At 40.2% G+C, this 23,466-nt stretch overlaps 1 long non-coding RNA gene across 1 annotated transcript; it reads left to right on the forward strand.

The window, feature by feature from the left end:
* Positions 1-6,594: 6,594 nt before the first annotated feature.
* LOC121075831 lies at positions 6,595-22,739 on the forward strand. The gene is made up of 7 exons (XR_005823183.1): positions 6,595-6,653; positions 10,602-10,753; positions 18,890-19,016; positions 19,967-20,190; positions 21,178-21,307; positions 21,673-21,749; positions 22,078-22,739. It is a non-coding gene; the product is annotated as an uncharacterized LOC121075831 (long non-coding RNA).
* The last annotated feature ends 727 nt before the right edge of the window (positions 22,740-23,466 follow it).

The following is a 23,466-nucleotide window of genomic DNA, read 5'->3' on the forward strand; positions in this document are numbered from 1 at the left end:
AAGGAGGTTTGGCACAGGAGAGAATGGAAGCAGGACCTTTCTTCTTTTGCTAGTTTTGCTCAAATTCTTGTAGAACTGCGCTGTAAGATACAGCTCCTATTTGTTTGTTTTTGTTTTATTTTGGTGGTTTTGATTTGGTTTTGTTCATTTGTTTTTATCAAGGAGGAAAATAATTCAGATAGCTGGAAAACACTGTTTGTAAAAGGAAAACAAAAGGTAGCTTTGGGTTGGTACATGTGCCTCTTGATTGTCCTGTGTATGATAAACATTCTTTTTAAATTGGTGCCAAGCTAAGCAAAGTCTTTTATTCAACTCAATGGCATATCTTTGTGTGACATGATACCTTTGAATCACTGCCTTTCTTATCAGAGGATCAGAAGTCTGGCATAGAAAATGGGGAGAAAGTGTGCCCGCATCCTTCTTGACAAGGGAGAAAACTGGGATTGCAAGGAATTTCTGAGCTGGGTTCTGGTTGGTCAGATTTCTCTGTATATGTCATCTTTTTCCATCTGGAAATTTGTTTGCAGGAAGAATTTGAGTCTTTTCTTTGTCTGTTCAGGATTTATGGATGTTCAGTAGATTAAGCAGAGACACTGCACAGCTTGGAGATTCCAGATACGTTCATGTTGTGTTCACAACAAATGCACAGCACATTTGCAGAAAGTCAGATGGGGTTTTGGGCATCATCACGGAAGCCTTCTGTGGAGCTAATACGGGTTTTCTTGGTAATTCCAATGCGATCCAGAAGCACTGGGGCTAAGGATTTTATAGTAAGCATGAATCTTTCACTGTCCATGAAATCTTTCAAAATTTGACAGCCAAACCATGCTGTAGAGAACTGTGGGAGTGTGGCATGCCAGGGATAGGAGAGAGTGGAAACAAAACTGGTAGTATCAGTATGTGTAGCGAGCCTGGCCAACGCACAAAGCATAAAACATGCCACGTTTTTAAGCAGAACTCTCCAGGGGTATGTTGAAGGCTGTGAACATCAATTCAACATAAAGCAGCTTTTCCTGGAAGGTAGGGTATTTTCTGCCTTTCCACGAATTCTGTCCACTTGGCATGTCGCTTCTTTTCAGCAGGTGCAACACGTTCTCAAGCACTGGTGTGCAGTTCAGAGCATATAAACCCTGGGGAACAGCACTGCTTAAAGATTTTGCCGTGCAGAGTTTCTATTCCATGGCACTTCACACATCCTTCCACCCAGGCCCCACCCTCTCTTATCGTTGAAGGTGGTACATAATCAGTGGCAGTCTCCTTCAGTCAGACGGGTGTGCTAACAAGCTAAAGACAACAGGCAAAGGAAATATAATTTGGAGGCTTTGAGGTCCCCAGGGCTATGACTCAGGTTTGGGACAGGGTGCAAGGAACTGCTTTATTTGGTATCCATTGCCTTCTCAAGTGCGGTGTCATTGTTAAAAGTGAAAGACTGATGTGCTCAATCCTTTTCTCCTTGTTTTTAAGGGCGAGGTATGTGGATCATACTGCTGTTAAACAAACACAGTCATACAAGGTTTTCCATATTCTAGATGTAACTTGGCAAAGGCTGAGGAATTCTGAGTTAAGACTGCTGTTGCAGATGTAATTAACTCCAGTGCCATTACGTGTAATGGAGCTACAGAGTTCCATATGGGCCATTCGGTGCCTGGCCAGTTCCACGTACTGGGTTCAGAATACTAGTTCAAGCGTTCTTATTTAGCAGAGGACTATATAAATACCTCAACCATGTGAACAGTTTCTAAGAATGTGGCTATTACGTGATAGCAAAGCAGAACAGGGAGCTAACTAACTGAGAGGGAGCTAACCTAATGTTGCGTAATGTGGCATGAGAAGAATAATCATAGTAAAATGATAATTATAATCCTCTGACCTAGCACTGATTTGCAGAAGTAGTCTTGCTGATGGTTCTTCTTGGCAGAGATTTCTGTGGTGCCTAAAAACTGTTCCTTCCATCAGATACCACAAGCTCTAAGTTTTAGGTTGTCTAAAAGACTGCTTTACTTGATTCAGTTTCAGGTTAATTTTATAATGAAGGAGAGAAGAGCTAATTAACAAAGCAATATTCTGTGGTTTTCTAGCCCATGGCTGTTATGAGAGGTAAATCACTTACATCAGTGTGCTAATATGCATTGTAGAGCTTGTAACCCACAATGACTTCAATAAATACATTTTAGCTTGCATCCTGCGCTGCAGTCAGGGCTGATTTGCTAGTATTAACACACCACATGTGTTGCTGTTATTAATTGTGAGCGGGGGCTACTAAACAACGGTAACAGACGGTGCATTCAGTGTCGTATACTGCTCCCATGCACTGCTGATCAAAATGGAATACTGGGAAGCTGCATTTCAACTGAGCCCGACAGGAAGGATTAACTGGGACAAGCACTGAATTGCATTTGACCTTGGATGTTTCTGAAATATACTGGTAAGAGAAGGTAAATATTGAACATGAAGGACATCCTGATTCTTTTATCTAAGCCCACTATATAGCAGGAAGGGGGGGAAGTTACTTTTACTTTTTGTGAATGCCTGAGGATCTGAGCATGCTCTGTCGAAGCAGGATACAGAGCAGACTGCAGCTCTGTTCTGTGTCTGTTAAGGAAACGAGCCCCACCTCAGCTAAAATGGGCAAAACATCCTTGGTAAACAGAGCATTGGGCAGAGCTTACACAATTAGCAATTACTCCATAAAACCCAGGCTGGCCACTGCCCAACTTTAACTGAACTTTTATCCTCCCACAACATTTTGTTTAGAAACTATTTTTACTTTTAAACAATAATACTCACTAGCAACACCCATCCTGGAGGACATGGACTGCTCTAACAGCCATCCCGACTCCTGCTTAAATTGGGAACAGCAAATGCCCTCTCTCCTAGCAGAAATGATGAAAAGGCTATGGCTAGTACTTAATGTCCTATACATCTTCATTAATGAAAGGCAAACAAATTGCTCCTACAATGCTGTATTGTTAAACTCTGCCCTGCACAAAGGGCTCCTTACAGTTGTTGTGACAATGCATTTTTCATGACGGAAGGCAAATATGTTAGAAAGCTGTCAAGCAGGGAACAGGGTGAGACTCCTTAAATCATCTCTGTGCTCAGATCGGATTCAAACGGCGTGCCAGAGACAAAAAGTGTTTTGCTGACTCCGGTTTATGTAAGCAAGATTATACCTTAGTTTCCTTTCATCACTGAATCTCATTTTGTAATTTGACTGAAAAATTCAAGCCTGTAGTGCTCTGCCACTTCCAATAATGGCTTAGAGCAGCTCAGGGGGGTGGCAAGCGACTGCTAGCAAATAAATGCTTGCTCTGTAACAGTTCTGGAGTTCAGGGTAGCTGGGAACTTGCCCAGCATTACTTGAAACAATATTAACCACTGATGGCTCCCCAGACCAAGTACCTCTTGTACCAGCATACTGAGTTCTTCGCAGTGCACAGGCTTCCCAGGACTATTAACTGGCTGGTTACACTCTAAGTCCAACTCTAGTGCATCCAGGGCCTCCTCTTTTTGAAAACGGAATCAAGAGCACCCTGCATCAATAGGAAGTGATGTAGAGAAAACAGAAGGATAGAATTTACTTTTGTTTCATAATCCAATTACTTTGGATACACTGAATCAATGGGGCTATTCCAGCTCTGAGAATAGGGCCTGCTCATGTGAATACGTGCTTTGAATCCCAAGCACCGCCAATTCGTGCTGGCATGACTAAAGAGATTCCTGATTCCAGCTCTCAGCCTTTTCTCCTGCAAGATGCTATCAGACAGGAGGCAGGGGTGGCTAGCTAGGCGCTGTTCCTGTCTTGAGAAGCCACAGCCTGTAGCAGATCAAGCTTCCATAAAGTTCAGCTTACTTTCCTGTGAGCTGCAATCAGTGAGGGCTTTGATTCAGTTCCTGATGGATTTTAACTTCAGCAGCTTAAAAGGTTGTGTTCCTACTATCACTCCTAATTGCAACAAAAACTGTCGTCAGTCTCCAGGCTAATCACACGGGGTTAACTCCGTTCTGTGAAGCTGTGAGCAATGCAGATCTATGAAAAACATTGCTTATGTCCAAGGTCAGTAAAGTCAAGTAGCCAATGTGTATTTATACACATATCCACATGCTTTTAAATACACTGCTGCCAGACGTATGAACTTCAGTGAGTGTTTGATTCCTATATGCTTCTAAAATCAAGCAAGCATCAGCAGTTTGTTCAAATCATATCCTGACAGTTTTTCACACCAAAAGGAATAGTAGCAAAGCAGCATTGTGAGAAAAGCATGTGATTTATTGCACTCATGTTATAAAGGATGTTGCTCTGAAGAATATTTAAGTTTATGATTTAAATTAGATCATCTTTCCTCCCGCCTGCCCCCAGGAATGGAATAGTAAGAAAATTCTGAATGGAGCCAGTTCTGTGTTAGCGTGAGTACCCGTCTTGATTTTTTGTGGGAAACAAAATGGTGAATTATGAGTCTGATTTAGAAAAATAATTTAAGAGCTATTTTGAGACCACAGTTTCCAAATTCTTACCCTCTGGTTGTAAAGCAGGCAAATGTCTGGATTCGCTGAATTAAAAAAAAAAATGCCAGTAGATAACTGCTTGGAATTATTTTGACTGCAGCCAACAAATATATCCCATCACTATGGCTGCAAAAACAAACAACCACCAAAGACCTATCTCTGACACAGAGAAAATAATTAAGGGAATTGGAACAATTTGCAGTCTGTATTAAATTCTTCATGTTCCCTCACACAAATCAGTAGTTAAAGTGGGGTAAACTCTGACCTCGATGTAGATATACTGCTTGAGTTCTTGCCACTCTCACAATAGCAAGTAGGGCAAACATTACCTAAAAATAGAAAGAGGCTTGAGATGTATCTTCCTACTCAGAGTCTTTCCATCCCATATTTTTGATTATGGCTGGGAGCAGGTTAGAATCACTTCTCTGGATTTGAATTCAAGAATATAGTTTTGCTTTTAAGTTGAGTCTGAATTGAATTTATTTATTTTAACCCTCTGGTTTGTTTGTAGTCAAAGGCAACAGAACTTCCCCAAAGTGCCTTGCACTTAAGAGTTCTGCCAGTTTAAGTTTAATGGGAACAGTCCATTGTTAACCAAGTAATCCGGTACTGTATTGCTAGCATCAATGATGTTATTTCCTATAAAATTCATTTATATATTTTAATTCCAAATATTTGTAATTAAAAACAACAGCAGCAAAGGAAAGAAAGGAAATAGTTATATATCCAGGACTAGATGTCCATAAAAGGAATATAAAAATCATCATACATTTCAATAAGTGAGGGGCACAGCTCACATTCAAATGGTTGCCGTCCCTCCTTGTTAACATGTGGTTCACCTGCTTATGCAGCAGCTGCTGAAACATCAGCACTTAGAGCCAAACTGAACATGAAATTGGTGCTATTTTACCTGGGCATAGTTGTTTGTAAATAGCCATGCAGCATCTTTTCTTCCAGGACGTGAGCTCCTCCTATTTAGCAAGGGAAACTTGGAGAGAGGGGAGCCCAGAGGAAGAAACAGCTATCCTAAATAAGCCAGCAGCTTTCATGAATCCATGCTCTAAAATGAATATTGTAAAAAAAAAAAAAAAAAAAAAATCAAACCAAAAATAGCCCTAGCTCTGTGGATAAGAACCTCAATTCCCCAGTCTCTTACCTATATTTTTATATCTTTCTGCTCAGGACAGAGCTCAGGGAATCCTTGTTCACTTTGCCATGAGCTATTCTATGAAGACAAGCTATACAAGCAATTGTAATGTTCTTCCTCTTCATCCTCTTCCTCTGGAAAGATCCAGAGCCTCTCAATAGTCCTGAAATATAGTATACATCTATGGGACATGAATCCCATTCTCTGCTAAGAAGACGTAATGATGAAATAATATATACAAAACTTCAAAATAATGTATAAATTCTTCCTTCAGAAAAGTGTGCGAATTCCTTCCCCGCACCCCATCATTTATTTAGAGAAGCAGTTTCAGGAAGGCTGAAAGACACGTGAATCCGTATCATTAGGAGAGTTGGCTGTAATAAATTTGTGATAATATGTTTATTATTCCAGGCTATATCCCACCCAAAGAAAAACACTCTGTTACAGAGTTTACACCTTATCCAAATGAAATGTGCACGCTTACAAAGGTACTGTAAAATTAATACACCAATGCATTTTCCAAAATCTTCTTGGCATCAGCTTTTGTAAAGTTGGAGTTTCATATTTATGTTGCAGTTTATGGATAGCCATAAACTTTACAGAAAACATTTCCTGGCTGGGAAAGGACTGAGGATCTAATTCTACTTTACCTCTTCTAATTTATTTTGCACCGTAAATGATGATGAAATGTTGTGAAATTAAAAACTTTCAGTTTCTATACTTTGCCTATACATTCTAGAAAAGTAAATCATATAAATGCATTTCCCCCGAGCCAGCAGCAAGAGTGACATCATATAAAGGGAATGTACACAATGCTTGAAAGTGTCCTGCTGGTTTGTGTTAGCTTCCCTGGTCAGACACATCCTGTGTAGCACTAGTTAAGCTTTACCGGTTTGAAAATAGACAGATAGTCTGAGCAAAGAGCAAACCAAGAGCTCACTGTGGAGGAAAACTTCTCTGCAGCCAGCAAACAGAGCAAAGCTGTCAGGACCATTTAAAGGTGGGTGCTCAGGCACAAATGGGTCACTGCTCTTCCGGGAGAAATGTAACGCCGCCTCCTCGAAAAGGCCACACTAGGGAACAGAATGAGAGAGAGGAGAGGTGAAAATTACTATAAAGGGTCTTTTAAAATGATCCCCTTCAGCCAGACAAAACTTGACATACTTCCCAAACCAGATGGGTAAACTGACCTGGGAACTAAGGAGAAAGCAGGTTCTTGGGCAAGGAAGGGAAAATAAATGCTGTTATGTGTTTAGAGCAGATGGTGTGCCGTGCTCAGTCTGGCTGGATAATGGAGGCTTCTCACAAGGTTTGTTTCTTGGGGACTTTGCTGGGGCTTCTATGCAGCTTCTGTTTCACTACTGTGAGCAGCAAAGACATATATTTCTTCTTCTTAGTTGGAAGTAGTTCGTTTGTGAGGATGGATTTAAAAACCTCTCTGAGGAGGGAGCGTGGGGTGGCATTTCTTCCCTTGATACAAATTCAGCTCCTGAGGTGGTTAGTAACAGCTGCGCGTGTAACTGTGGAGCTGCCATAGATGAAATGAAAATAAGCTTCAATATTTTTTCCTTTTCTTTTCATTCTTCCTTCCTGAAGGCCAGCAGTTATACAATCCCTTCTGAAACGTGTGTGCTCCAATAGTGGCTAACCTAGTTTTATTTTCATTTTGCAAGATATTGGGTGACTTAAGGCTGGACACAGCCAAAAGAAGTTTCTATCATGTCCCTTATAGTACCCCTTCTTGAATCCCTTAGAAGATTAACTTTTTGAAAACATAATCCTATCCTAAATGTATAATTATTTTGACAAAATTTTGAGCGACACCGTGTTTGTGTGTCAATGGGTGATGAAGGCAACAGCATTTTTATGGCAACTTATTTAGCGTGCATTCCTTATCTCTACAGTAGCCACTTAAAACTATGCTGATGTCCAGCTGTTGGTGATAATACAATTAGTGCTGTCATTGTAGTTGATAAATGGATGCTTTGAAAATTGAGGTCTTAAGGAAGATTGGTGAACAGAAAAGAAAAAACAACAGCAACAACTTGTATTTGGACTGTGTGTTTACTGAAAGGCCTCAAGCCACTAGTAGGAGGTATATTGGGCAGATGGGTTGGCAGAGCCACACAGACAGCTGGTTCTGCCTGGCATACAGGTGTTTAACTTGGCTGCTTACAGATTAGCTACTAGATGCCAGAATTTTTGAGGGAATCACCTTGTTTGAGAAAAAGTGGCTCTTGTCCATTCCTTATAGCAAGTTCAGTGAGTGAGCCAGAGTGGCTATTTTCACTTCCTCCCTACTCATCTCTGACATGGTCCAAAAACCCCACTCGCCTTCTGCCAGAGTCAGGTTTAGGTGGGAGAGAAAAGAGTCTTTGTAGTTATGGCAGTGTGGTTTTTGCCTTTTCTTGTGGTAGAACCAGAAGATGTAGCAAGAACAGACATTGGTGTTCAGTATTCTCTTTTCAGATTACAAGCTATTGTTAATGTTTTGTCATTCTTCAGAACATTTTATCTCGTTTTCAATAGATTGACAAACATTAGCCAAGCTCTGTGTGCCTTTACTTGCAAGAATGTTTTTCAGTAGTTCCAAGATGAGCTAGTCCTTGAATGTAAGTATGTTGGGATTCAGTCTGAGAAATTTTTGAGCTGTGTCCAAAAGTTAGAGTGCAGAAATAGCTGTATAATACCAGCAAAGCCAGTCTGCCGTCTTCCAAGCTGTAGTGAGCCATAAAATAAATGTACTTGATGCACTGCTGATGGACGTCATCTGAGAGTCTCCAATAATGTTGTCAGATACACATGACAATGAAATGCTCTCTCCTAGAACACTGTTTGTCAAATTCAAACCTGGTATAAATAGGTTAAGAGAATTTGCCCAGAGCGTAATATTGTCACTGGTGTACTTTTCGTCTTATGATAAGTGTGTTTGCAGATAGGATGATCTAAGATGGCTGTGGAAGCCAAAATTTTCCTGCTGAATTTTTGCCTGGTATTCCAACCTGCCTGCCTGGTCCACCTGATTCCTTTTGCAACATCTGTCTTTCCTGTATGGAAGCAGCTCTGTGAGAGACTGAGCAACCTCACTTTTAAATTCAGATATAAATTTCTGACTATTGTAGAAAAACAATAATCAAATGTTAATCTAACTTTTTTATCTTTAATCAAGAAAAATAAGAATATATGTAGAATGTAATACTTTGTTCTTACACCACAACAAAGGCTGGTTTTCATAACTTTAAGTAATAAGCACTCAAAATGCTATTAAAATGCTCTTCCTAATATTGTGCTTTATGAATGCAAGATGTGTAGTCAACTTCCTGAACATTGCATTTGAATTGTAATTCCTATCATCAGGATTCACTTGGTCTGCGGAGTTTGTTGCAGGCACCTGTATTTTGTGTTAAAGAAACCCATGTGAAGACTCTGGGCTTGTCAACTTCTTTTAGCAATGATTTCTGTTAGCATGGGATTGTAACAGCAGTTATATTTGGTTAACAGGTAGCCACTAATATACATATATATGGGTTTGTGTGAATATGAATAACATAAAATGGGTATTCTGTATATACATAGAAAGCTAATTCTGCAGCAAAGTTGCTAGACATTGCAATTTACAGAAAAGCTACTGGACCGCAGTGACAGCCACTCTCTGTTTCCATCTGTATGCCTGTTGTATTTTTTTTTTTTAAGGATTTTTTTATTTTGTTTTATAAGGAGGAGGCGTCAGATAACTGTAGAAAAATGAATGTGTTTATATTTGGGGTGAGCAGTCCTGTTATTTCCAAGTCTGCCTTAATGCTACATGTTTTCATTACGTTCCAGAGAGATGGCAAAAAAGGGAAAGTAAAAAAAAAATATTCAATGAAAATTCAGGCAGAGCCAAGTAAGAGTGGAAGAGTGGAATAAAAAATGAATCAAGAGAAGCCTGTGTGTAAAGAAGCAAAGTGGGAAAATGAAAATTTTAATGCAAATAAGTGTGTGTGCCAGTCTAGTATTTAGAGACTGCTCTGTTTCAATGGAAGTTCAGTTAGTAGAAACCCAGCGTTATTAAAACTAAGAAAAGGGAGTCATTCTTTGAAAGGAGTATGAATTTAACTGATGGAAGAAACAGGTCCGTGAACTGTAGCAAGTTTTATGAAGACTAAATATAGTTTGAGAGGTTTGAATTGCTCTTTTAACTCTTATGTATCTTGGTTTCTACTGTACACTTGTAAATCATGACAGTTCTCCAGACAAAATGTGTAATTTAGTGGATTGGTCCTAAAACTGCAATGCTGATTTTTTTTTCTTTTAAAGTGTTCTGAACATTCGTATTCCTTTCTGTGTGGTATGATTGACTATAGCCGTAACACTTAATGATGTGTCTCAAGAAACCTTGTGGCATCCCTTGACCTACTGTTATACAACAGGCCAGTAGCATTAACATATTCAGCAATGACACAGCTGAGGCATTTCAGCATCTGTCCTTACAACAGACGTGTAGCTGTAAATGAAAGACAGTATTTCGGTTGTGGTTTAGACATCCATAGTGCTTTGTCTGAGTTAATCAATGTGCTTGTATGACATGATTAGTTACAGTTATGTTGTAACTCTTTTTTTCTAGGTGTGGTAGGCGTGAAGCAATTAGGTAATAGCCTATGAATCCAGAGCAGTCATTAGAATACCATATGGAACTTAGACAGAGTGACAGTGGTATTACACAAATGTATTGGGTATTCTTGTATGGATGTATTGATTTTTGTTAAGAAACGAAATTGGAAAAACAGTACGGTGGGTCTGGACAAATGATCCCCCAGCGGAGCCGTGCCGTTATAGCACAGTGGCTTTCCTCCAGCCTGAAGCTGTGCAGGTGCCAGGACTCAGCAAACCAGGGGCTCAAAAGAATCAAAGGGTAATTGTCATTTGAAAGGCAAATCATAAAATGACCGGCACCTTCTTTTCGTAGGTGGCCCTGGAGACTTATCGCAGGCAAGCCCCTCAGAAGAGCAGCGTGCTGAAAAATTACACCTCCGGAGCGGGTTTGGAGGCTGGCTTCTCACCGCAGCCCTGCACCTTGCAAGCGTCTGCCACAGCTGGAGCTTGTACACTCAGCCTGAGGTAAATCATAAAAGTTTCCTCCTGAACAGTCATTTCGTTGAGTGCCTCTAAATCTGTTTTTGCAGTCACGTCAGTTCACAAGTTGACAGTCAGCTTAACTTAAAACAGAGTACAAGCTTCACTGTCCTCAGTGCTGTGAGGCTACTCTGGAAGACGTGGTGTCTGCTCCGGCTTTCCCTCCCTGGGGTACTGCAGCTCCCCATAGACCCCTAACTGGTGGCTGAATGCCACAAGTTACACTTCTGAATGTGTCATTACTGCTGTTTTACTGTAGTGACTGATTTATTATGCAAGTCTGCGGTTGTACTGTAATCAAAAATCCATGTGGCTTTGGGGAGACATGAGAGGGTAACCAACATTAGTCTAGGGTGGATTTGAACTCTGTAGGTGTCGAGTTGTCACCAAAAATATTTACCTTCCCTTTAATATGCTACACAGTAGATTACCTTCTTATTCTAAACAAACAAACAAAATATAATGAATTAAAAGGCCTTGTCATATATTAAAGAAATTCAAAAGATTTAAAAGAGTGGAACAAAGGGGCAGTCATATAGAATGTGATATCTGAAACAAGAGCCAAGTTTAAAAAATGATTAGCTGTTTACTGGCCAAAGAAAACAAATCTCTGTTAGGCCTAACCTGCCTATTCCTCTCCTAAGTCTCAAATACCAACACATGGGAGTTCTATGGTGGAAATTTAGGTTTAATTCTGTTTTGTTTTACTTGGCGATTGTATTCCTCCAACCTTATTGTTTTTCAGCATTCAGTATGTTTAATTCTGCATCTCAATATAAGGTATATTATAAGAGCACAGTCAATCAGTCCTGCAAAATAATATAAACATCACTTCTCCTTATGACATGTAGCATAATTCCCAGGGACTGGCCTAGAGAAAAAGCTTCCCTTACAACATATTTTTCCCATGAAGAACCCATTTCATGTCTCCACAATAGATAGATGAAAAATGTACTAAATATCAGTCATAGCTGACCGCTACAACCATAATCTTCATTCTTGATTTGGAATCCATTGATAAATGAACTTGTGCCAATGCAGCATTTTTGTGTTTGTGCTTTTGGGCAGTAAAGTGATGCGTGGTTTAGTTTTCTCTAGAAAATAAGAACAGCCTCACAACTCGTGGGTTTATCTGGTCCAACAGCCTGTCTCCAAAAGTGGACCAGTGCAGACAAATCTGTCATGATCCCTGGATGTGCAAAACAGCAATATCAAAAGCTGGCATAAAATCATTTTGCCATCCTATGTTCTGGGCCGATGTTAGACACACGTGGTACTGAGGAACAAAGATTGACTTTACCAACAGAGAAGGGATGCTGACAGAAGATGAGGAGGAGCATATTTTCACTAGTAGGCAGAACTCCCGTTAGTACAGGATTCCTAGTTTGTGCCTCATTGGGTAGAAGGATGTCAAGGATGGCAGAAACAACAGATCATGGCCAGTGGGGTAGATGATAAATTGCATGAAGAGTTGAAGCAGCTGGAGAAAATCCAGGTGTGTTGAGAATATAACTACTTCAGGAGCTATATGCCTGAATGTCAATGTATCTAGTGTCGGCAGCAGAGACCTGTTGGAAAAAAACGGAAGTGTCAGGGAAGAGTAAGAACAGAGCAAGAAAATATGATATTTCTGTCATGTACTCTCCTCTGTTCCAACTGTATCTCGTTAAGGGAATTTCCTGAACTTGTTGTGATTTCTCTGTATAGGAACCTCTGAGGATTTCTTTTCCAGGTATTTGTTCAGACTCATATAAAAATTGCATAAATTTCTTGCATCCCTGGTATCCATTTTTGAATTACACTATTACCTCTTACATGAAGAAAATCTACGCTTTTGCTTTGAACCTGGCTTTCACATGTTTGTGCTTAGTTCTTATGTTGAAAGAAACAGCAGTCATTCTTTATCTAACCCCTTTATGCCATTAATGATTTTGCAGCCTTCCCCTCTTTATTCTATGTGAAGATTCCCAGCCTACCTACTAATTGTTTTGTTTGAAAGCTCTTCTGAACCTTTATTCATCCTTGTTACTTTTCTCAGAACATTGACCTTTTCTAACATACTTTCTCAAGCTGAGGGCACCAGAACTGCACACAGCATTTAGGGTGTGGGTGAGCCATGGATTTATATGACGGCAAGAAGATACTGCCTGTTTTGTTTTCTGTTCACTCCTGATTCCTCTTTCTTAGGCTTTTCTATGTGACTTTATTCTAAGAGATGTGTTGTGAGTTTTCCGAAAAATAAAGTAGGAAAACTGGTGAATATTTTGGCCCTACTGTGAAAAGGTCAGATTTTAAAAAGACTTAGGTATCCTTATTCCATGTATTCTTCAGAAACTGCATAGCTTTCCTTCTGGAGTATATAATTTCCTTAGAATCACAGGTCCAATTTTTGAACAGGCATCTTGAGTTGAATGTGTTTCCAAGGCCTTTATAAATCTCTTAATAAAATACTATTACCTCTCAGATGAATTCTTCCTTCAAGAAATGCCATACACATTTTAAACTTCTAGCATTACATAAAAAATTAATGTGGACTGTACATTATGCTTGGGATATTTGTGTACTTAATATTGGCTAATGTGTGGCTTATGTAGCTGTCCTTTGGCTCCCTGATGTAATAGGAAAAACAAATCTTTCAACGTGTGCATTAAATTCCACGGGATGTTTAGGAATAGGAAAACAATAAATTATTCTAATCAATTCTATAGGTTTTCTTTCATAATCTCTTTGCTGCTGTGCCCTCTTGTTGAAATTATGTCTATTTCCACTTCCTGTGTAGTCTTATATTCTTTTTTTCTTGCGGCTGTTTCTCTCATAAAAAACTCATTTTTATCACATTGCTTGCTTAAATTATATTGTCTTCGCTGCAGTCATTTTTAGGGCATAAACATTCAAGTTAGGTTTACCTAGATAGCTTATTTCATAGTAATAGTTTAGAGAAACAGTAAGGAGTTTGGCAGGCTAATTTACTCAATTTCCACAGCAAATCACAGCTTTGACTAGACCTTGACAAACCTCGAACCAGACAATTTAGAACTGGTTTGGGGGTACATCTACATTATTCTATGAAAGCTGCTATGAACGTATACTTGGATGGATTTTGTGTAGCTCTTTGAATGCCTGGCCTCTGTTTTACAGTCTTTGCATTTCTTCTGTTGTGAAAACAGAAGAAAATGAGCTAGTATTTACCTTGCTCCTTCACATGCCAAGCATCTCAAATAATTTCTGTACTGTAATGACTCATTCAGTCAGAGAAACTTAATGTCCTTTACTCACATGAATGTTTTAACCATCATAATACTTTTGTGAACTAGTTGTGTTATTAACCCCCTCCCCACCTTTTTTTTCCAGCTGAAAAGCACAGATAAAAGAGATTAGAAACCCCATTTTCAAAAACGGTCTATTTAAAAAAATGCAAAAAAATAGGAACAACGTTTTGGATTTGGATGTTAGTCATTCTGCCAGCGTCACTTAGGAAATTTAGCAGTTTTGGCAACACATCTTTTGAATCTTGCTTTTCAGTTTTGTTTGCACATTAAAAGTATTTGCCTCAAAATGAAAATAAAAGACATTTTACTTCTCTAAGAGTCAGTTCTACCAAGAATAAATACTACAATACTGAATTCAGCGTGGTTGTAAAGCTGTGCTCCAGCAGTTTATTTAATAGTGATGTTATTTATAGAAAGCTCCTTCACGTGATGTTGTTGCCAGTAACACAGATGTCTCTTGAATGCACTCTGTTTTAAATAAAGGTGAAAGGCTAAGGAAAATAGAAAAAGAACCCACCTTTAATATTTGAATTCAACAATAACAAGCAGGGTGTGGCCACTCTGAAAGCGTGGCTTGTCGGATGCTTGGGAGAAGGGAAGGGTGGGAAAGCTCTCTGCTTACCAGTTCCACAGTCTTGTTAGCAAAAACACATCTGACACCAGTGATTGTGGCCTGAGAGATACAGGGAGAACGGGTGGTGCTTGCAGTCATTACAATGAATAGAGTGTCTCGCTTAGTACTTGGCACGTGGCCATGCAATAAGCATTTTTAGGGGTGTTAATGTACTTAATGTTTGAGAAGTTGTGAATGAAAACTTGAGAATTGTTGCCTGCCTATTTTAAAGGAAAAAAAAAATTAGTTACCTTCTTTGGACTGCTTTTCTTTTCCCCCAAAGAGACTATGGGGCTCTTCACATAAAGCTTATCCTGAAAATTTCTTCTTCATGCTTAATTCACTGTAATTAAACTGGATGCTGTGATATTTTCAGCATTTTAGGTGAGACTTACAAGCTGCTATTTACAAAAAAAAAAAAAAAAAGCCTTTTCCCATTTGACAGTGGTTTGGTAGTGAATGAAATTCACAGGAATGTGGGTAGGTCAGAGACAGAAAAAGGTACATTTTACACATGGATAGTCGTCCTTGCAATACCAGGAAATTTTCATTATTTTTTGTTTATTTGATTGAATGAAAAGTGATGACCTAAAGTTTCCGTGAACCAAAATTTTAAGGCTTAAGTAATATAAATTTACCTGAAATCAACATAGTGGAAGCTAGAGGCATCCTAAGCCTGGAAAAAAATCACATATAGATCCACCCAGAATAGACTTCCAGTAACCCACAATCACCCAGAACTCGCTCTCCAATATGAGGTCACCTGGAACAGGCACTTAGTTTTTTGAATTCTCCTTTTATTGGGGTTGTTCATTTAGTTCTGATTCAAGAGGAGTTAGAGTCTAAGAAAAAGTTTTAGTGTTGTATAAAACCACAACCAATGTGCTTTGCTATTCCAGAAGACTCTACCAAATAACTTCCACTCCATCTTATCCGTGAAGAATTTTATTCTAAGAAAAGGGAGTGTTTTTCTGAGTGTGTAGCATGGTTGAGTGTCTGCCATAAAACAGACTGTTCACCTCTCCAAAAATGATACAAGCAGGTTGTAGTGAGCCTAGTATCTAGACAGATTTTGTCTGGGCTCATTCAGCACATGGAAAAAATATTTCATCTCATTTCTGCACAAACTGACACCACAAAGCCATTCTCATTTATTTTCCTGACACATTGTTGTGTTGTTCAATACTGTATGTAATTTCCCCTGACTTTGGAACAAACTGGTAGGATTGAATGAAACTCTGACATTTCTGTAGTTACAAGGAAAAATGAGATCATAAAATACAAAGTTAACTACCAAATAATGATTGGGGTCTCTGTACAGCAATATCAAGCATATCTGAAGTAAACAGCTTTAAGTTTTGCTAGCCAGATACTACGCAGATATTTCTGTTGCTTTCTATAACCTTGTACAGGCACTACCAAAAAAAAAAAAATCACCTACAACAAATTCGCACCTAGTCCTGGGCTGTCAACTTGAGAAAATTACCAATGCTGCAAATGGCACAAATAAGACTACTTCCCCGTCTGTGTCCTCTTCTAATCACAGTAGAAAAATATCAAACTCCTTTGTAGACAAAAGCAGCACTTAGAAACTTGCAAGGAAACTAAGCATTACAATTTCTTTACAATTTTCTACACTGATCCAACAAATTATGTTTGCTTATCAGTTTGTTCAAATTGCTGCATAAGCAACAGGTGAGGAAAGAAGTAGAGACACATCTGAACAAAAATATAAATCAATGATGGGAAAATTCAGGAAATGCAGTGATGTAAAGGTAAAATGAAAGCAGAAAAACCTGTAAACAGAAGCAAGTCCATCATTTATGTGGGACCACCCGGGCTCCCCCTTCAAATGGAGTCTACTTTGAAGGTGTTAGCAGGATAGTTATTTGTTATTTATTTGAAGACTATAGCTCTTATTCTTATTAAGGACTAACTTAAGGACTAACTAACTGCAAAGACTTCACAGTTCCCCTTGAATTTACAGCTAGCAAATCAAAGGTAGCTCATCTGAACTGGGACAGCTGCTTGTGTGCAACTGAGTCAGACGAGTGGCATGGAAAAAAAAGCCTTTCTCTTGTGCCTTTTATTATCTTTTGTCCACCAAGACTTCTGCAGATGCTCAGGCATCGGGGCCTTAAAATTAATTTCTATGAATGAGTGCTTTAGTAAAATGTGATCACTTGAATAGTCCTAGAAAGTTAATGCAAAAGCAAGAGGAGATAGATAATCTGTGGTAACTGAAATCTAAACTGTCAGTAACTGACCATGAGTTAATTGTAAGTCACAGTACATTGGGGTGCAACCCATGGACCTTGGGAGATCTGAGTTTAGTTTCCTGCTCTGACACAGACTTCACTCTCTGAAGCTGGGTAAGTCATCTAATCTCTTTTGCCCATCTCTGCCCTTTTGCTGCTGTTGTCTCTTCTGACTAGAGTCTACTAAAAGGTGACAGTCTGTCACTACAGCACCTAGGCTCCATGCAGCCTGATTAGAGATGGGCCCCCTTGCACACTGTCATTTGAAAAATGCCATAACACTGCTCATAAATAATAATGTTTTACAATAGCTCTTTTCTTCAGTTCCCGAGAAAAGGACACAACGCACTGAGTTAAAGAAACAACTCTCACCTGGTAATGTTAAGGATGCTCTGAACTGCTCTGAACACCACAGAAGTCAGAAGTTGTAAAATCCCAGCAAGTTGGTGTGATTTTAACACAGGTTTAGGCCTGAGCTTGAAAATATTTCTTCTAGAGAGAGTTCCTTTGAAAAATTAAGGTGTGAAATGTACTTCTCAAAATGATTGTGGGTCTTTCGGGGTTTCTGGTTTTATTCCCATATTTATTGGTGCCTTTCGGCTTGCTAATGCCTTTTTTGCTTGAAATAACAACTTAAAAATGGGAGGAAAAAAATCTGCTCTTGCAAGTATGTTAATGCAAGGCGATTCATTGCATGTGCACTGCAAAATGACAGCAGTGACTCCGTGACCTGTCCACGCTCAGGGAGCCTTTTCTGTCAAATACTTATGGTATGACTGGATACATGCTCAAACTAAGATCTTTGTTTAGTAAATACTGAATATTCCCCTAGTCTTTTATATCCTGTCGTCATTTCCTTTGTACAGCTTGCAGCTGTAGTTTCAAGCCAATGTGCAGAGTTAGCTGGGTAGGCAGAGTTTCATAGTGTGTTTAACCATGTAACAGATCTTTTCACATGGTTTTTCCTCTCAAAGTTCTTGCAGCTCTGTAGCCTATACCAACATCATCTCTGGGAAAGCTGTAATCAGTGGATTTGTTCATTATCTATTTCAGAAGTATGAATATACTGTAATATATATATACATACGTATATGCATAAAAGTAGGGAACTTGGTTGTCATGTAGTCATAGTTTGTGGTTTTGGAAAGCCACAGGCTCCAGGGTGGAGATAGCCATTGTATTACATTAGCTATTTTCTCACAGTCTAAGCAGCAGCAGCTCAAAACACTGTGGTCCAGACAGCAAAATACCCAACAAAGAAGCAGTTCCCTCTTGTAGGCCCACGTGTCTCACCGGGCCTCTGAAAAGAGGTGGGTGGAAAGGGGATGCTGGCAAGCTCACGAGTGCCCCGTGCATAGGGCAGAAATGGGAATGGGGAAAGGGAGAAACTGTGCGGTGGTGAAGCCGTGCGATAGGGAACGTGAGCTGGGTGAGACAAGTGGGGTAGGAGGACAGCTTAGCTTGGGTCTTCGCAGGACTTGCTCCACCGTAATGCCTGTGTGTGTGTTGGCTTTCAGTGGCAAGGGGGAAACGAGCAATATTGCAGAGAGCTTCTGGCAGTTTTGAGTCATGGGCAGAGCACACGGGTTTGGGATTGAATTTTTCCTTTTTTTTTTTTTCCTCCAATTAATATGGAAATGGAAATAATCACTGTGAATATTTTCCTTTTATATTGTCCTCTTCCTGTATGATTCTGCTGTGTTGACTATGCAAGTGATTAACACCAAGCTAGAGTTAATTAATTGTATAATAAACATTGGTGTCAGGGCTGCTGCCCCTCTCAGTTCTCACTCTGCATAAGCTCCGTTGATGGGCTTTGGTTGTGTAGGAAGGGAGTTTGGGTATGTTCATTAGGAGACGTATTGAAACAGTGAGCCCCGTTCGGGTATGGCACTGAGCAACTCTTCCATGGGAATGTGATTCAGCTCTGTAACGCAGGGGTTGACGGCAAGTCATTATTCTCCCCTTTTCTGCCTCGCAGGATGTATATGTGCTTCAAAGCCACAACGTGAAACCTGCAAATTTTGGAAGCACTCAAACTCAGCACCTCCTGGGAGTTATTCTATAAAGGATGCCAGAAAGGCCACAGAAAAATAAACTTACTTGAGGTAGGATTCATGCTCAGTTCTCTGAAAAAATGACTCTCAGCTTAAGCACAGTAATCCTGGACAGGTAATGATCAGTAAGCAGCATCCCATTTTCCATGCTTACCACCTGGACTGATGCATTGGTGGCCTTGTTCGTGTCCTGTGTCAGATATTTGCTCAGGCCAGGGCCTGTGGTTGATGCCTCCTGCCCTGCACTAGCAGAGAAAGCGGTTGAGACCCAGTACTTTTGCTAACAGGGTGTGTCAGCCTCCCAGAGATGGTTTTTCCAGCGTTAAGACAATGGAATAGCGCAAGCTTTCAGGAACATGGAAGCCAGAGCCTCTCTCCGAAATAGAAATTATTCTTTTGACAAGGTAGCAGAAGAAAGCTGATAAATAATGTTATCACACTGAAGGAAGCAATAAATTTGCAGTGTCCAGAATATCAAACCAATGATTAGCTCATTCAATTTCAAATTAACCTCATTAAATTTTGTAAATGTAAAATCTCTTTTGAAAAATGACTTCAAAACTGAACCTTACTCTAGAGAAATGGCTGGAATTCGACCTCTTTCTAATAGCTTTAATTTTTTCCCTTTTACTCTAACATATTATGATGGCGCCAATAAATACAATAAGCTGTGTCTTCTGCCAAAATACTTCATAAAGTGTTATCTGTCTTCCAGGGGAATGGGGAGGGGAGATCTGCTAGTTTAAAAATTAAGTGAATTTAAAAAATGAGATTATATAGAACATGTATTTCAGGATTAGACAATCTCAGAGGCCATGTTCAGAATTAAAAATGTTTTTTATTGGACTTTTTTATTGGCAAAACGGTTCTTGCCAATTCATTTACACCACTAATTATCTTGCAGAAATAAAAGTGCTTCATGAAGGCTTGGATCCTGGATCCCAGCCTGCAGCTTCACAGTCATTTCTGCTCGCGGGAATTTTAACACGATATTCCCCCAGGTGCTACAATCGGGTCAACAGCTCTCCTGGGAGCTCGAGCATAGACACAGCTCCGTGGGAGTCAGACAGCTTAAGCGCTACTCACAGCAGATGCCATCCAGGGAACATGAAAGGAACATGTATTTATTATCTCCAGACAGACTACAGAGCAGGAGCAGCTCTGTATAATGCCTTTCCTGCTTCACAGTTCCCCAGGGTTGTTGCTCAGCTGGAAGAACGGACAGGTAAGTCAGCAGTCTGCCTCTGTCCTTAAGGTGCTGGTGTCCTCTACACTGTCTGGGCAAAAAAAGCTAAGCTGTTCGCATTCAGCTTCATGATATGAGAGGGTGAACATACTTCACTGCTATTTCCAGAATTAAACATTGTCAGTGTAGCAAGGCTAGCTCTAACAGCACAGATTTTTTTTTTTTTGGGGGGGGGGATTTTTTTTTCTTTTGTTTCTGAAAACACTGCAGAGGGCTCTTTCTGTTATCTGGCTCTCCCACCTGTTCCAGCTGCGCTCGCAGAGTTGTGTTTAGTTTGCAACGTTCAAGGTTGGCCTGAGGTTGGGCTCAGACCATAGCCAAGAAATGTAAACATGTAAAAGGCATGTGGTATGAACACACTTGGGAAATGCCATATGGTGTTCTTCCTCCTCCCCATCCTTTCTAGTGAAAGGCCGCTGATATTTTTGCAACGAACCCTCTAGGAAAGAACAGATAGCACCAAGAGAAAACTGCAGCAGAACAAGGCTGAAGCTCAGATGAGAGTTTATCCCTTGTCTGAAACGCTTAATCATGCAAAGTGATTTAGGGACTGGTGTCTGTGGACACACTGTTTCTGCCTGTCTCACATGAGCCCTGGTAAGGAAGTCATGTCAATCATTTCAGGTGCATCCAGGCTGCTTTAACCTGTTTCCAGTGGCTCCTGAGTATGTCTGCGTTGCATAGTGGAGATACCTGCTCTGGCTCCAGGCAAGTTTTCTCCAGAGCCAGGAGCAACACAGCTGTGTCGTTTTGGTGCTTTGCATAAGGGTAATTGTAGTGCTGGTATATCTGCATGGCTGTGCTCGGGGCTGCACAGCTCTACCGCCTTGTTTATGCAAATAGGGATAACTCTCGTACAGCTCTGCCTTTTGCAGCACAAAGCTTTTCTCTCCTCACGTACTCTAAGGATTTCTCCTAACTTCAGTTTCTGCAATTGCTTCAGCTAATTGCTGTCTTTTGTTTCAGCAGCTGATGAACCCACCACAGAAATCAGCCCCCACTGTTTCTAGCTGTGCTGAACTCCTGCCACACAGCTGGAAGAGCTGGAGATCTCCAAATCAGTTTCTGATAAAGGGGACTAACATCCTACACCAAGGTATGGTGCAATACTCATGTTCTTGCTCTAGAGGCCCTATTCTGAAAGCCCACCACCATGCAGGATTGCCATGCATTTACCGGGAATGGCTGCCCTCCATCTTCTTCTCCCCAGGTACCCTGACTGACCCAGAACTTTCTCCTTTCCATCCTACCATTTTCGAGACAGTGTGAACCCTCCACCAATTAGTATGTTGCATGGGCTTTAAAAAGGACAAGAGATAAATGCTTCAAATCTACTAGAAGTACAAATGCACAAAAGGCCTAATTTTTTGTAAACCTTCCATGAATTCAGCTAGAGTTGTATTGCAGTGCCCAATTTCCCCAGGTAGTTGGCTTACTTAAGTGTCTTGATTCCATAACCAGGTCTCCTGGGCAGCATGTGACTGGCTGGAAGGCACCCCCACTTTTGATTTTTTCCTTGAAGAGCTGGGCACCTCTCTGTAAGTTCTGAAAGTTTAAATTGTTTGCTATTTTTGATTTGGTTTCTCTTGCCTGAAAATTCCCCTGGTAAAAACGGTGCCTGCTCTCAGCTCCTTTCTTGCTTCCCCAAATGTAATGGGGACACACAGGCCATACATTGCTCCCAGCTTTCCCCCATACATTTGGATTGTATTTTTGCCACCCTGGGTAAATCTCAAGGCTGACCTACAGCCACCTAAGTTAAGGTTATCATTTCTGCTTGTAGTCAGAGTGTGTCCAACATAAAGCTCACCCACTTTTTTCCCTTCATTCCTCTCTCTTTTTCTTTTATTTTCACACTTTCTTCAGGTACAGCATTGAGAGAAAACAGTTTCGGTGTTGAAGTAGACTTAAACAGTCTGCATTTGGTCTCACCCCAACTCTGCATTTCTGTTTCCTTAGCTGCGATCCTACAACTGCTGTGGGGGCTCACACCAGAAGCAGAAGCACTGATGTGATACAACAGCTATACAGCTGGGGATGGGGGAAAGAAGAGGGCAGAGAAATGTGTTAAATTGGCTTTGTCTCACACACCTTTTCTCCAGTAGAGTGGAAAGAAAAGTGTACTTGTACTACTGGAGCATGCAGGACAGAAAATGAGCAGCATGTCAGGTTAAACCAATTACAGTTCTGAGTAGTACGGATGATGTGTTAACGGGGCTTCTCAGACGAGTGACTTGGCCTCTGCCTGCTCGTGGGGATGCTGGGCTGTATAATGACGGAATTTTCACATGGCCAGAATTTCATTACATCATTTGCTAGTATATAGCATATCACAAGGGAATTTTACTTTATTTAACATAGTAACAATGAACAGCTGGCTGCATTACAGTCCTCTGTGTCAGTGAGGATACAGTCAAAATATATTAGTCTAGTTTAAAACATTCAAATTACATTTTTGTAGGTTGGCCAGTATGCACTGTGAATGAGCAAAACAAGGAAAAGACAATTCAATAGTGGAAATAAAATGTCAAACATAATGAGAGCCTGAGCACTATGCAGCAGAAATGTTGGCATGAAAGGTGTTAGAGGGATTTAACCTACTTAAGGGACATAGCTTATAAAGGCATCTAGTTTCCAAGACTGCTCTGTTGCCTAGCAGGACTTTAAGCCAGGAGTTATATATGATACACTGTTTATATCACTATTCTGATAAAATTAGGGTTTGACTTGCTTGAAAATTCCAGTGTTAAAAATGTCAGTTATTAGCTCCTTTTGTGCCTCTGTGAGTTTAGTAGGGACATTTGATCATTCCTAGCTACTGACACTGCCTGGTCTATTAGGATGGTGTCTGTACCACCTTCCCTTCCCCTCCAGCCATACCAGTGAACGATATTCTCCACCAGTTTTGGTACGTATAAACGAAAAGTCTAGGACCATCTGCACACCAGCACTGTGTGGTCTGTCATAGAAGCTAACACGCAGTTACAGCCTCTGTAATGGTTAACAGACTCTGCTCCATTAGCCTCTACTTTCTCGTTTATTCCTGTCTGGCCTTCATCAAGTCTCCTAATTTTTATGAATCTCAGTTCACCAACAAGAGAATTAGGTTTAAGCACGATTTACTTGTGTGTTTTGACAGATGGACACAGTGCTGTAGTCTATTCCATAGCAAAATATAAATACCCCGTACAAACTCTTATTCTCATGAGATTTTTAGTGAAGTTTACTGAGGCGTATACAGAATGATACAAGTTT

The sequence above is a fragment of the Cygnus olor genome, chromosome 11 (assembly GCF_009769625.2).
Source record: "Cygnus olor isolate bCygOlo1 chromosome 11, bCygOlo1.pri.v2, whole genome shotgun sequence".
NCBI classification, from domain to species: Eukaryota; Metazoa; Chordata; class Aves; order Anseriformes; family Anatidae; genus Cygnus; species Cygnus olor.